The sequence below is a fragment of the Gadus morhua genome, unplaced genomic scaffold (assembly GCF_902167405.1).
Source record: "Gadus morhua unplaced genomic scaffold, gadMor3.0, whole genome shotgun sequence".
Taxonomy (NCBI): Eukaryota; Metazoa; Chordata; class Actinopteri; order Gadiformes; family Gadidae; genus Gadus; species Gadus morhua.
In genome coordinates this window covers 193,513-208,592 of record NW_021963951.1, presented here as the reverse complement: position 1 = coordinate 208,592, position 15,080 = coordinate 193,513, and the positions used below count along the sequence as shown (strand labels likewise).

Below are 15,080 nucleotides of genomic sequence, written 5' to 3'. Positions count from 1 at the left end.
CGCGGCGCGCCTCCCGCTGTATGTGATATTGCTGCTCGAGCGCCTCTCGCTGTATGTGATATTGCACAAACACAACGGTAACTAATAAGCTAAAACAAATATGCAAAGCATAACTGCGTTTTTCAAAAAGAATGATGGGAAAACACAAACAAACAGAAGAGAGGAAGAGGAAGAAATCGCCAGGAAGAAGGTTAGAGTGGAAAGTTAAAGTTACTGTAGTCGATAAAGTCTACAAATTCAACCCCGACTGGTTGAAGGATTTCGGTTGGCTACTTTATGATGCCGAGAACATGAAAATGTTCTGTAAATTTTGTAAGGAAGCCCCATCGGCAATGGCAGGCTCCTCTCTGTTTATAACGGGGAACCCTAATCTAAAACGCGATGCTGTGGTAAAACACAGCGAGTCCGTTCGGCATTCTCGATGTCGCGATTTATATATAAATCGCACCCAGCCCAATAACCCTGGCACGGTGGAAGCCGCCGTTGGCAGACAAGTGGCTATCTCTAATCAGGACGCGCTCCGGCAGCTGAAGGTTAAATTTAACATAGCGTATGTGATCGCAAAGGAAGAGATAGCCTTCACTAAATTTGGACCGATGATTGCCCTTCACCATAAAAATGGATTAAACATCAATCCCACATATGACAATGATGTGAGATGTGCTGAGATGGTCGGTCAAATAGCGGAAGGCATCAAAGACACTCTCGCTGCCCAGCTACAAGCGGCCCGTTGCCTCGCAGTCCTGATAGATGGCGATACGGACATATCAAACACGGAGTGTGAGATTGTGTATGTGCGCTTCGTGGAGGATGGCAGACCGGTGACCCGCCTCGTCGGCCAACAGGCTCTCTTACACGCTCATGCGCAAGGTGAGTGGCAAAGAAATGCTATGTTTTTATATCAATCACACAGCCCCACAATTTATCTTCTTCACCAATCGTATAGGCCTAGCTCTCCTAGTTATTCTGAAATGCAATGATGATTGGTGGTGGTGTGTGCGTGCGTGTGTGTGTTTATAATGTAAACGTGTATATTTATATTAAGTTTAGGTATTTATTGGTGGTGTATTACATAAAGTCCAATGGTAAAGGGGAAAAAATAATAATATAAAACAAGGGGACTGAAATGTGAATGTCATGTCTACAACAATAGTTAGGCCTATAGGGTAACATTATCAATGAAATTAATGCAAAATGACTTACACAGAATATGAATATGTGGACAATTGCTTGTTAAAAAAAAGGCTACTTTAAGGAATTTAACTCTGTTTTTTTTTTTACTTCAGGTGTCCTGGCTGGAACCAATGCAGCATTTGATGCTCTTGGACGTGGTACATGCGACTGGAAGGCCAAGTGTGTCGCATTTGGTGCAGATGGTGCTAAAGTCAACATGGGTGTGCATAGGGGAGTGAGTGCTCTACTCAAACAGGCAGCCGGACAGCATGTAATTCCCATTCATTGCATGCCTCACAGGTGAATCTACATACATTGTGCCCTAACTATATTACAGAATGTCATTGTTGATTGTATGCATTTGTCCATTAGTAATAGGTTACTGCTATATGATTTGTCTGTGTTTGTTGTCAATGTCTAGGTTGGAGTTGGCCATTCTCAACCTGCAGCGCAATGAGACAATGGTGGCCAAAGTCTATGACCTTCTCCATCTTGTGTGGAAGACCTACCACCAGAGCCCTAAATCCAGGCTTGAGCTGAACCTGATTGGAGAAGAGCTAGGTGTGAGGGTCTGCTCTCCTTCGAGCGTGAAAGGGACGAGGTGGATTCCCCATGTACACCGGGCACTGAGTGTGTTCCTTCGTGCAGCAAAAGAAGGGAGTCTGTCAACTGACAGTGGTCAGTATTCGGCTGTTTTGCGTACGTTTTACAAAACCATAGCACACATTGCTTATGAAAGTGACCTGATTTATTTTGAGATATATCACTTAAAATCTAAACAAGGTATTTTTTCTGACTGCCCCTGTTCAGATTAGGAAGGGAATGCACGAGATTAATTTCTGCGCATTTAGCCATTTCCTGGCTGACGTGTTTAATGAACTGGCCTCGCTCAGTTGCGTTCTGCAGAAGAACGACCTCATTCTTCCTCAAGCCATCTCAGCGCTGAGAAAGACAGTGATGGTGTTGCAGGCTATGCAGGAAACACCGCAAAGAGGGGGCATGCTATGTCAGTTCATGGAATGTCTACAAGGGCAGGAAGAGATCTCATTTCAGGTTTGTTAGGGATACAGGATAGTGAGTGTAGTACAACAGCTTAATCAGTATTAATTAGAGCTGTCAAGCGATTAAAATATTTAATCGTGATTAATCGCATTAATGTCATAGTTAACTCACGATTAATCGCAATTAATCGCAAATTCTTTTTCTATGCTAAATATCCCTTGATTTTTTTGTCCCATAATTCTTCTCATTTTAATTCTCTTGTCAACATGGTGAAGTGCATCGGCTTGCCTTGTGCAAATGATTTTTTATTGATAACAACATTGGCATTTACTGATCAAAACAGGACGATACAAAAAAAGAGCCTATAGTGCAATTAAACGACTGCTTTGAACAAATGTCATTTGAACATAGCAGTGAGGCTACTGCTTCTTTGTTTTGAGCCAAAGATTTTTTATTTTTTTATTTATTTATTTTTAAATAAAATAATTGCGTTAATCGCGCAATAAAAAATTTAACGCCGTTAAAATTGGTTTGCGTTAACGCCGTTAATAACGCGTTTAACTGACAGCTCTAGAATTAATCCATTACTACTCTTTTGTAATCAACTCACATGTCTTTTACATGTCTGTGTGAAATATTCTGTAGGTTGAATGTGCATGTTGTGTGCACAAGCTACTGGATGCTACAACTAGGTATGTTCTGTTCTTTTTCCATAATTTTTTCTTAAAGGGTGTACCACTCTCGGGAGATGTCACAGGAATGCAGCAGAGGCTACAGAGAAACATCACCTCTGTCATCACCACCACTGTGGAAGCCATTAACGCCAGATTCGGCAGTCTCATTAATGAGGACTCCGAAGACTACTCTGCAGTGAATTGCATGAAAATCTTTCATCACGACACCTGGCCTGAGAATACCAATGAACTGGTTGATTATGGAAACGATCAGTTGGAGGCCCTAATGGAGCATTTTCGTCATGTCCTTACAAGGCACGTTGCTGTCTAATATCATGGATTTGATGGGTTACCAGATTATGAAACAGATGAGTCACAAGCCTATGTTTTTCTCTCTCTAGCTCTGGATGCCAGATGGATGCTTTGCCAGGGGAATGGCAGAGTTTGAAGACCCTTGTAAGCTACACGTTTAAGGACCTACAGCAGCTTATGGCAAACAGCTTCAACCAAAGAGCCATACAGAACTGACTACAAGGTAACATACACTTCAGCACTTTACTGGAAGGTTGTACATTAATTGTAATGAGGTATTTCTGGTATGTAGTTATTTCTTTTGATCAGTTACTATGAGTCCCTTTTAAATTACTCTTACAGAACATCCTACACCTTGTGGACATTCTGTTGGTCCTCCCAATTTCATCTGCACAGTGTGAGCGAGGCTTCTCTGCGCAGAAACGCCTCAAAAGCTCTTTGAGGAGCTGCTTGCATGTCTCCACCACAGAGGATCTTATCAGGATCACAACAGAGGGCCCCTCACTTGAATTATTTGATCCCACTAAATGTGCCGAAAACTGTCTGTCAGCTGGAAAAAGGTCACGTCGACCCAACTACAAGTCATGGCCAAGTGATTCCGAGTCCGACATGATTTTTGTGTAGCCTAAATGTGATATTTTTTTATTTATCTTTTTAGTAAATTGGTGCTGTTTTGTGTAGCCTAAATGTAATCTTGTCTATTTGTATTAATTTAGTTTTAGTAAGTTGGTGCGGTTGGTGTGTGCAATTTCTGCACCCTAATAAATGTTCTGAACAAAAACCTATTGTGCCCCCGTTTTTTTTTCTGTGCTCCTAAATTTTTTAACTTGGGGGCACGAGTGCTCCTGAAAAAAAAAGTTAGCGTAGAACCCTGATTACAGTGTTTCACACTTTAATTATCTTTAATTCATCTGTTTATGGAAGATACTGTCATTTTTCATTATATCAGACATTTGACTTTTTATGGCATAATAACTGACATGTATATATATATTTTGTGTTCAACATTTTCTACTTATATTATAAACCTGACCTTTTTAGAGAGAGAGAGAGAGAGAGAGAGAGAGAGAGAGAGAGAGAGAGAGAGAGAGAGAGAGAGAGAGAGAGAGAGAGAGAGAGAGACTCATTCACCACGTCTCTCCCCTCTGATCGTGAATACGAGTTTCTAGTTGTTACTTTAATCTCACCCCACCCTGGAACGCTTATTTTGCTGCGTCTACAGACTAGTACCCTCGGTCATCCGTCGACGGATGGAGGTAGTGTGAATGCGCCCTGGCCTGAATACGCGCGGACCATGGACCTCTATAGACCGTTAGGAATGCGCCCGGACCGTTTTGAGTACACCATCCGGGTCCTTTCAGTGCACTGCTTTCCCCCGATCGTAATTGGAACGCCCTAATCAAACTAAGTATAGTAAGTGACCCTGAGCGCTCCGGTCACACACACCAGAGCTGGTGCCGTGCAGCACACGACTCAAAGCCCCCAAGGCTCGGCACAAAGCCCCCGAGAGGAGAACCATCCCCCCCCCCCCCCTGATGACCCCGACCTGCAGCCCCCCCCCTGATAACCCCGACCTGCAGACCCCCCCCCCCGCAGCAGAGCACCACATCTGGACCACAGAGCCGTCTCACTCGCTGGCAGACGAACACAAACAGAGCCAGCAGCCGCGGCGCTGTAACCCACGGCAACGAGACCTGTCACAGACGCAGACGTCGGGATAGTCACGACACGAGACGCAGCACACCCGCCGCGAGAGAGGGGGGGAGGGAGGCCCAGAGGGGCGGGGGGAGGGAGGCCCAGAGGGGCGGGGGGAGGGAGGCCCAGAGGGGCGGGGGGAGGGGGGAGGGAGGGGGCGCTGCCGCCACTGAGGTCAGCGGGGTCGCCAGGGATACGCCAAGCGGTCGGCCGCTCATCACGGAGACGTCAGTGCTGGTACGAGGGAGAAGGGGAGAGAGGGAGAGAGGGAGGGGGGGAGAGAGGGGGAGAAAGAGAAAGGAGGGAGAGAGAGAGAGGGGGAGATAGGGAGAGAGGGACGGGAGAGAGAGGGAGAGAGGGAGGGGGGGGAGAGGGAGCGGGGGAGAGAGGGAGCCGGGGAGAGGGAGAGAGAGGGAGAGAGGGAGGGGGGGGAGAGTGGGAGAGAGGGAGGGGGGGAGCAAAGGAAAGAGAGATGGGGGGAGTGAGGGAGGAGAGGGGGGATGGAGGGAGAGGGAGAGTCTCTTATCCTCACCCTCTCTGTTGTATTCAGGGAATGGGTTAACCTAGCGAGTGTTAGTGCTTGGCACTTGGTTCTCACATCCTTACTGCACCGACAGAGATACATTGTTGTTTCTTTCATATTTGACTTATTTTAGGTGTCTGCTAAACGCCCTTAATGTAAAATGTAAATGTCGCAGCAAAGTTCAGAAGCGCAGGACAGAGAAGACATTAAAGGTCCCATTGCATGCTACTTTGTGGATTTTATGGATTCTTATATATGTGATAGTGGGCCCTTAATACAGTACTTGAAGACGTGCAAGAAATTCAGCCTTGGTGCAAAATTACAGCCACTACGAGCTCTGTTTACAGTGGATGTATCGCAATGGAGAGGCGCACACAGCCTACGAGCCGGTCCCACATTGAGAGAGAGAGAGAGAGAGAGAGAGAGAGAGAGAGAGAGAGAGAGAGAGAGAGAGAGAGTCCGTCTGTCTGTGGTTTCTTTCTACAACCGACACAGAGACACTGAGGCACCCCCCCCCCCAAACAAAACCCAGGGAAGAGGTCCCAGAATAAAATCGGAATAACATTTATTTTTTTATTAATAATTTCTGATTAATATATTATTATTCTTAAGGCACTTATGGAAGCATTATTCAATCATTGGCTGAACACACGAGAACATTCAGTTGGATCCACTGAGTTGTTTATTACAATTATGCTTCATTAACAAAAAAGACAGAAAAATAGTCCCTTACATGTACACAATGAACACGAGGACTAAAACAATAGAAGCAGCAGACTTTACAAATCATCAACAGGTGAGCACGTATCTTTAATAACTGAACATGTTCTGCGGCCTCTTGGTTCCCAACAGAACACAAAAAATCAAGATTCAGTTTAAAGTCATTTACAACATGCAACATTATCCCATAGACATCTTGGTTATTAGGAATAAAACATAACATCTGCTTTAAATCAGGTCGCAAATCAGGATTATGACAAAAATGATGATATAAGAGCCCTTAAGACTTAAATTGGTAAAGTCTGAATATATATGAAGATTGACCATCAATAGGTATTTTATGTACATTTCAAATAATAAATGTGCTTATCTAACTATGGGAGATCTTAAAAGCCTTTTCATGGTTTATCATGCTATACTTTAAAGAAGAGAGAGAGAGAGAGAGAGAGAGAGAGAGAGAGGGAGAGGGAGAGGGAGAGAGAGAGAGAGAGAGAGAGAGAGAGAGAGAGACGGGGAGGGGGGGAGAGAGACGGGGAGGGGGGGAGAGAGAGAGAGAGACAGAGACAGACAGAGAGAGAGAGAGAGAGGGAGAGGGAGAGGGAGAGAGGGAGAGAGGGGGGGGAGAGGGAGAGAGGGGGGGGAGAGAGAGGGGGGGGAGAGGGGGGGATTATGTGTGTGTTTGTGTGTGTGCGTATGTGTTTTTTTTATGTGTGTGTGTACGTGTATGTGTGTATGTGTGTGTGTGTGTGTGTGTGTGTGTGTGTGTGTGTGTGTGTGTGTGCGTGCGTGCCTGTGCGTGTGTGTTTGTGTGTGCGCCGGGGCGGAGGGGGCTGCACTTTTTTTTTTTTACGACACTGAGTCTGTCTTTTTTTTTCTACAACCGACACAGAGAGGCGGAGGACCCCTCCAACCAGACCGCCACCCCCGGGAGGAGGTCCTCCTGGGTGAAGGAGGACCAGAAGGTGTGGAGGTGTGTCAGTGTGTCTGAGGACCCTCCTCCACCTGGGGACACTCTGTAGAAGGACAGAGAGCCAGCAGGCCGGTCCAGATACACTCCTACTCTGGTGGAGCCAGCGGGGCGGAGAGGGAGGACTGTCCCTCTACCGTTGTACCAGGCAGAGTAACGATGATCATCACAATAAAGACTCCAGGACTTGTTGTTCTCTCCAAGCTCACTGTCATCACCCCCTCCTCTCCTTGTGATTCCTCTGTATGTCACTCCTATACCAACCCCTCCTTTCCTCTCTACCTCCCAGTAACAGCGGCCAGTCAGAGCCTCTCTACCCAACACCTGGGGCCAGGTGTCAAATCTGTCTGGGTGATCCGGATACGACTGGTCCCCTCCAACCTTCGTCACCTTCCTGTTGTCCTCAGACAGAGAGAGTTGTCTGTGGGCCGTGTTGGGGTCCAGTGTGAGGTCACAGGCATCTGAGGGAGAACCAGACATGATGAGCTGCTGAACCGCTCTTCATCCTCATCATCATCCTCATCACTAGTACTCTTCTCCTGCGCTCTGTGTACATATACATAGATATGAACACATACATACATATACATATGTACACATTCATAGATACACACACCACAACAATGACGTTACGAACTCATCAACAACAATATTATGAATACATCAACAACAATGTTATGAAAACATCAACAATCAGAATCAGAATCAGAAAGGGTTTAATTGCCAAGAAGGGTTTTACACCAACCAGGAATTTGGCTAGGTGAATAAGGTGCATACATCAAGACAATAACAATGAACAATGAACAAACAGTGATATATATATAACACAATATAAACAAGCAGGGACATAAGTGATCAATTAAAAATAGGATGAATATATCAACAAAAATCTCTCTTTGGATCCAGGACTTACCAAAGACAAGCAGCTCAGCGCTGTGATTGGCCGTGCCAGCGCTGTTGCTCGCCATGCAGCAGACCGTGTTCACGCCGTACCTCCCATCTCTGATGAAGAGGAAGCCCCTCTCCACCCAGGCCTCTGATTGGTTGACTGTGCTGTTCCTCTCCAGGGGCCTGCCGTTGTGGAGCCACTCTACTGTGGGCTCCGGCGTGCCACCGGCGTGGCAGGTGTAGCGGGCCGTTTGGCCCACGGGCAACACGTGGGTAGAGGAGTGGAACTCTGTGATGCTGGGGGCCTCCTCCTCCTCCTCCGTGGGCATCACTGAACCTGAAGAAACCAGGAGGAGAGGAGTGAACGTCTACAACACGGATCTAGAGATGCAGCGTCAGACACTGCCTTCACTCTCTCCTAACACCGGTCCACTAGAGGGCAACCCAGGGGATTCACACCCGGTATTCTCGCCTGTCTTTTCATACATTGAGTACCACAGCAGTGTCTACAAAGATTACCCAGGGAGGGGAAGTCACTCCACGAAGAGATTAACTTGTCGGGGGCGGAGCTTGAAGAGAAGAACGCCAAACCGTTCAGCAGCTCCAATAGAAACTAGTGCAGGTGCACCCAGAAAGGGTTGACCCTTGAGATCTGACCTTAGGAGACCACAATAGAAACCTGACCTCAGTAGACCACAATAGAAACCTGACCTCAGTGGACCACAATAGAAACCTGACCTCAGTAGACCACAATAGAAACCTGACCTTGGTAGACCACAATAGAAACCTGACCTAAGTAGACCACAATATCCCATAGCTCTTTCCTCATATTTCATCATACTTATTTATTTACTTAACACACAGGTCACCTACAAATGGAGAGTTACATGTATATAGTATGTTTGTTTTATCTTATCTTTATCTTATTAAAATAGTTTTGTACTATAATTTTATTTTAAATTAGTAATGGTATTGTATATATACTGTTTTTTCGCACTTCTCCTTTCCCACTGTACTGCTGGTTACCTGTGTATTTCTCCCAAGGGGGATTAATAAAGGACTATCTTATCCATCTTATCTTATCTTAATAGAAACATGACCTCAGACCACAATAGAAACCTGACCTCAGTAGACCACAATATAAACCTGACCTCAGTAGACCACAATAGAAACCTGACCTCAGTAGACCACAATAGAAACCTGACCTCAGTAGACCACAATAGAAACCTGACCTCAGTAGACCACAATAGAAACCTGACCTCAGTAGACCACAATAGAAACCTGACCTCAGTAGACCACAATAGAAACCTGACCTCAGTAGACCACAATATAATCCTGACCTTGGTAGACCTAAACACATCCAACAACCTTTCAACTCTTAAAGAGTGTATTTACTGTATCTACGGCACAGAGAACAGAAAGGAGGAACCGTTCTCCACTCATGAACACAAACAAAGTCTACGGACCCTCTTTATTCCGCGCAGCCTCCAAATGATCCAGGTCTAGGACCTTCTCACAGATCCAGTGGTGCAGTCTGTTACACGGTTCTTCAGACCAGCCGTCCTCCCCTGCTACGACACAGTCTCTTGCTCCGCCGTCATCGCGTGGTTTAACGTGTCTCCAACTGAGAACCACGAGGAGGAGACAGTGGAGGTCAGTCTGTCACTCTCAGAGAAGAGATGCTGCTGAATAGAGTCTTCAGCCTTACCTTGAGGTCATGGGGGTACCATCCACCCACTTGAGGGTCCCCTCTTTCTCTCGGTCACTCAGTCCAATCCAGGAAGAACCCATCAATCTGCTGACCAACATGGAGACCTGGTTCTAAAGGTAAAAGCATCTGTTGTCATGACCACAAAGTACCCGCACACACACACACACACACACACACACACACACACACACACACACACACACACACACACACACACACACACACACCAGTTCTTCTCTGCTGTTGATGACCACCAGGTCTGCCTTTCTCTTCTGACAGTCTTCTCTACTGGCCCTCCAGCCCTTCTTAGTGGTAGAAACACGGTAGAGACTCTTGTCGTGAAGCATCCAGCCCTGAAGTGTCAATTCATCTGTTGAATGTAAAAGAACATCCTGAACAAACAGAGAACTGCTTATCTTACGGTCTTCAATAGACGACAATAGAAACCTGACCTTAGTAGACCACAATATGAATCACAGAAGCAGAGGGTGTTTGAAATGATTGTTAATGACGCGATTGATTTAATAACTTGGATAAAACCCTCACCGAGTTCATCCAGTAAGTGCTCTCTCCCCTCCCTCCAGGGTGACGGTGAGTCTAGGACAGGACAGAGGAATACAGAAGATATGAGCTCTAAAACAGAACGACATCGTCTCTAAACATCACAGGACCCACAGCCAACCAAACACAAAGTCATAATATTAATACTAATTAAAATAGCAATAACTACAGTTATCTATATCATTATCGTCGCTATTGTTACAATTATTCATATTAGTAGGCCTAACACAAATTCTAACAAACTATTATTTGATTATTATTATTATTAAGCTATTATTACAGGTTGAGCGCGCGCATTGCACGCTCAACCTCTAGTTGTAATTAAACCCATAGCTATAATGTGGAAACCCCAGTCGATAATGTCACACATTTCTGAGCACATAATATAATACCATTTTGCCTATAATGTTACAACGTATAACATTTAGGTTCAGCTATAACGTAATGAAGCAAGCATAATAATTTCCTCTTTACGTTGTGAAGCAAGCATCTTTTGCCCGCCAACGGAGGTTCATGCCAATTCATTGTCAACCACGGCCGAGATAAACACCGTAGCATGTCTTTACCTGTTGTGGAAGAGGGAGGGACGTCGGAGAACCCGACGCAGTCGATCCATAATATCGTAATGACCACGGAAGAGGAAGTAAATGAAGTATTGATTAGACCGCGATTTATTAGATACCACCGCTGATAAACCGTTGGAGCACACAAGACCGGTAACCCTAGCAACGCCGGTAAACAAACCCCTCGAAGCCCAATCCCGACGCGCTACGGCCGTCCGGAGGCTCACACAGCTTCTGGCCGTAATATTATACATTAAAATATATAATATTATACACTATTATATATAGAGCTTTCTCCTCCATGCTGCGGTTCACCCGGACTGCACTGCAGGGAACGGTTGGCCGGTTGAAAGCTGATTGGCTGTTACGTTATGTCACTCAGTGGCCACGCTGTTGAACGCTGATTGGCTGTTACGTTACGTCCCTCAGTGGCCACGCTGTTGAAAGCTGATTGGCTGTTACGTTATGTCACTCAGTAGCCGTTGAATGCTGATTGGCTGTCATCACACGAATGTCGCGGTTCAAATATTTCAATATCATCCCACTGCAGACACAAATGGGCGTTCTCGTGTGGTGGGGGTTCCCGTTCACGCAGACTGGAACGCCCCCTTCTTATTCTTCGTCGCCTTTCTCGCTGAACTGTATTCAAATGTCAAAGTGTACTACTCCGAAACCATGTAAATAGTGTTGTAAATAAACTTCCAAAGTTTTTCAAATCTTATTTGGAAAATAACTTCACATGGTGTATCTTTTCACAATTTATTCGTTACCAGCATTCGTAGTGTTGATCAGCAGTGAAATAGTCTGCCGCTGGGGTTGACAAGTTACCGGACTACTACCCATGCAAGTGAACGGAGCGTTCCACGGCATTGAGAAGACCCGTGTAATAAAGGCCTATAATATTTCTGTTTATGGCATAGATTTCTCCTCAGATTAGCCAAATAAAGCAATGAGACAAAAAGAACACAAACGCTCGCATTTTGTGTGGACGCACCTTCACCTGTGCGACAGGCCTGCTATTCTATAGCAGTAAGATGTTTAAAAACATAACGTCTAACCTTGGCGAGTCGCGGTGTGTGCGTGTGTGGTCTTACCTGGGCGCGTGTGTCGATGACGGAGCCGTTATGTTTGAAAACATAACGTGTTACCTGGGCGAGTGTCGCTGCGGTGTGTGTGCGTGCGTGTGTGTTCTTACCTGCGCGTGTGTCGATGGCGGAGCCGTTACGGTTAAAACATAACTTACCTGGGCGAGTGTTACCTTACCTGGGCGAGTGTGTCGCTGCCTTTGTATTGGCTAGCGGTGTGTGTGCGTGCGTGTGTGTGTGAGAGCTGCATGGCACATGCACACTGACCAACTTGAGTAACTGGTGCGACAGGACTGCAATTATATAGAAGTAAGACTAGAGTGTCTGTGTGTGCGTTGCCTGCGCTCAACCTCCAGTAGTTTTTAAACCCATAGCTATAATATGGAAACCCCGGTCGATATTGTATTTAATTTCTGAGCGCATAATGTAATACAATTAAATATAAAAAAAAATAATTGCCTATAATGTTACAACGTATAATATATTGGTTCACCTATAACGTAACGAAGCAAGCATAATAATTTTCTCCTAACTTCATGAAGCAAGCATAATATTTTTAAGTTTGGCGTATTTGTATATCAGAAGATTCGACCCTGAGGGTTTTTCACAATTTATGCTTTATATGTGGACATCGATGTCGTTCAGACATCAGCAGAATCTAGGGGGGTGGGCTTGCAAAGGGCGGGATTGGACGCATCGTCGAAGTTCGCACGAGGCGGGATAAGTGCGGCCGCTGACACTGTAGTTTGTTTCGGTTTGACCGCAGACAGCGCGGAGGCAGAACGGGCAGAACTCATCGCCAAAATCTTAAATGTTACTGCAACGATGCATCATATATTCCGTTGCATTCACAACATCCGAAAAATCGATCAATGAAAGATTAGAGCATGAGTTAGAGACAAATTTAAGAAAAGACGAAGAAGAAGGGTGTCGCGAACGATACTGGAGAAGGAGAGTGTATTTATTGCTTAAAGGTCCCATGGCATGAAAATCTCACTTTATGAAGTTTTCTAACGTTAATATGAGTTCCCCTAGCCTGCCTATCGTCTCCCAGTGGCTAAAACTTGCGTTCGGTGTAAAACGAGCACTAGGTATCCTGCTCGCCTATAAAAAAAATGGAAGCTAAGGGGCGCTGATTTGTAATGTGGCCCCATATGGCGTCATAAGGGGCCAAGTTACCTCCCCTTTCTCTGACTGGCCCGCCCAGACAATTCGGCCTGCCAATCAGACAATGAGCTACGACCATGCGTGCGCCACATGTGTGGTGCTTTGTAGTTTGGATAACCGTTCTGCTTTGATGCTATGGCGCATAAAACGTTGGTTCTTTGACGTCCCTAGTAATTCCACAACCAGACTGTAGTTGGGGTTATCTCCGCCATGGTTGAGAAGGAATTGGGGGAAAGGAACTTTGGCTTTGACTCCTTGAAGTACATGAACCATGACATTGAGGAGAAAGGGATTGATTGTTGTATGCTTCGTCATTGTGAAACATCCACTGTAAGCAGAGCGCATGGTACCGTGGCCTCAAGCTGCTCAGGGCCACACCCCCACCCTCCTTCTTGACACGCATCTCTCCTCCTCATTTGCATTAAAGCTACTGACACAGAAACTGCACATTTGGGGAAAGCTCAATGTGCGACTGCCCGTAGTGGCTGTAATTCTGCACCACGGCTGAATTTCAGGAACATCTTCAAATACTGTGTTTGGGGCCCACTAATACCTATATTAAAGCATCCATGAAGTAGCATGCCATGGGACCTTTAATTTCCCATAGCACAAACACTGGGACAAATGCAGTTGATTTCTTGTTTAAACAGGGTGAGAAAACAGGGAGTGGAAGGATGCGACCATATAATGTTCAGCTAACTGTTGGGGGATTTGTTTAATGGAAAGTGTAGTAGACTATGCATGCAAATCAATCATTCAATAGCTTTTACTGTTATTCAGGGCTCAAAGTGCATTGATACTAAAAAAAATGCATGGCAACTACTATTGGTTAGTTGGAAATAATAATAACAAACAGCTGAAAAATGTGTTCATGTTACAACAGCTAAGGCAGCAACCTACCTAACTATAGTGAACTCAACCCGGTATCATGCAATTGCGTGCTCCTGCGCACGAACGTTAATCTATTGAAGCGTGTTCCCGAGCACGATAGTCCGACTTTTTGCGTGTTACACAAAACGAAATGTAAACCAATGCATTCTGAATGGGAGTGTTCTAAGACAATTAACGTGCTCCACAAAACGGTACGAGAGAGAGAGAAAGAGAGAGCGGGAGGGACAGAGAGAGAGAGAGAGAGCGAGAGAGAGGCTTCAGAAAGGGTGTGCGCAGATAGTACAGTGCACCCTAGTTATGTTTATGCCAAAACCTATATATATAATTAGGCTGTGGAAATTGCAATAAGTTAGGAACACAACTTCGCACGTTGAGCACACAGCCGTGTGACTCGTTTATTTTGTAAAAAAGAAAACCGGAAAACAAAGCGTGCTGAAGGTAAACAAATCCAGAATGGTCTGTGACGTCATGAGACGCACATACTCCTTAGGGACCGCGATCCCTGAACCACCAAGAACGTAAATGACATGCAGTAAACAACAACACAATTGAAAGAACAACACATAACGAAATACTGTAGGTGAATTATGTTACGGTCACTACAAGGCTATAATTATATTATTTAGCGTGTAATGAGACAATCTATAGCCAAATTGTCGAAGATGCCCGAGAATCTTCGGGGATATCAGCATGGGAAATCGGCGAATTAGACCCATCAAGGGGGGGGGGGGGACACGTTAGTTGAAGGGGGGGGGAGACACGTTTGTAGGGGGGTCAACTGAGAACCCCAATTCCCAGAATCCCCCGCGGCTCCGGAACACGGCGTAGCTTATATTAATCTTTATTATCTGAATGGGAAATGCAATATTTTAGGACAGATACACCATTGAACGCGTTTCTAATGACATTTCTAGCGAGAAATGTACATTTTCCTTGCATAATCTTCAGTCAGTGAATGTGTATGATCTTTATTAATCTTTATTATCTGAATGGGAAATGCAATATTTTAGGACAGATACACCCAGGGCCGTAGCACCAAATCCTGGGCCCCTATACTATGGGGACTGATGGACCCCCTGCGCCAGGTTGTGGGGGGGGGGGGTCCATCAAAAGTCATTAGAAACGCGTTTCTAATGACTTTTCTAGCG

At 45.3% G+C, this 15,080-nt stretch overlaps 1 long non-coding RNA gene across 1 annotated transcript; it reads left to right on the top strand.

Moving 5' to 3' along the window:
- Positions 1-3,248: 3,248 nt before the first annotated feature.
- LOC115538033 (uncharacterized) lies at positions 3,249-3,942 on the top strand. Its single transcript, XR_003975005.1, has 2 exons — positions 3,249-3,384; positions 3,504-3,942. It is a non-coding gene; the product is annotated as an uncharacterized LOC115538033 (long non-coding RNA).
- Positions 3,943-15,080: the final 11,138 nt, after the last annotated feature.